Source organism: Argopecten irradians, chromosome 1 (assembly GCF_041381155.1).
Source record: "Argopecten irradians isolate NY chromosome 1, Ai_NY, whole genome shotgun sequence".
NCBI lineage: Eukaryota > Metazoa > Mollusca > Bivalvia > Pectinida > Pectinidae > Argopecten > Argopecten irradians.
In genome coordinates, this window is record NC_091134.1 from 5,167,255 (window position 1) to 5,168,004 (window position 750).

Sequence of the window (750 nt, forward strand, 5' to 3'; positions counted from 1 at the left end):
CAAAACCTTTTCTTTGTAAAATGTAGCTGTTGCTTCTTCTGCCTCAAAAACATGGGAAAATCAGGAGCTTCATGAACTCTTTAGAAAATCCTTCACGATCTTAGTTTTGTCTTTTATTAAATGATAATTTTTCATTTTTGAAAAAAATATGAATGATACGAACTTATGTGTCATGTGTTTAGTTCTTTTAGAAATAAACGAAATCAGCTAAATAAGGTACTATGTGATATCTCGAACATTCAAAATCGAATTTGCGAAGAAAATTAGTACACATGCATGTTTACTGAATGTACACGGTGGCAGATCTACGTAATTGTTCATACTTTAATGTAAACTATCCGTATGCTTGTGTGTTAGTAGTCAAAGACTCCATATCTCAATGCCTTAAGAGACGATTTCTCTATAACTATTGCAAAACGCCCCAAACAAAACTACTTACAATTATACTATAAGCATTGTTTTCATCCAAACAGTTATCGGGTTTTGAAAGGCGACGGGAATATGTCAGCTGTTCAAATATCAATGATTAAACAGAATTTAATGGTAGAACAATACAACTGGCGGATACCCAGTTATTGATCGATGATACCTATTGAATCCTTGGTATCTGTTGATCTCAGCCCACATGACCGTACCACACATGCATTATTGGGCGAAATATGTTGTAATACAAGTCAAAAGCCCTGCAGATAGGGCGTTAGAATTGTACCTGCTGCCCTACTGCATGATCGTAAAAGGCGACTAAATTTA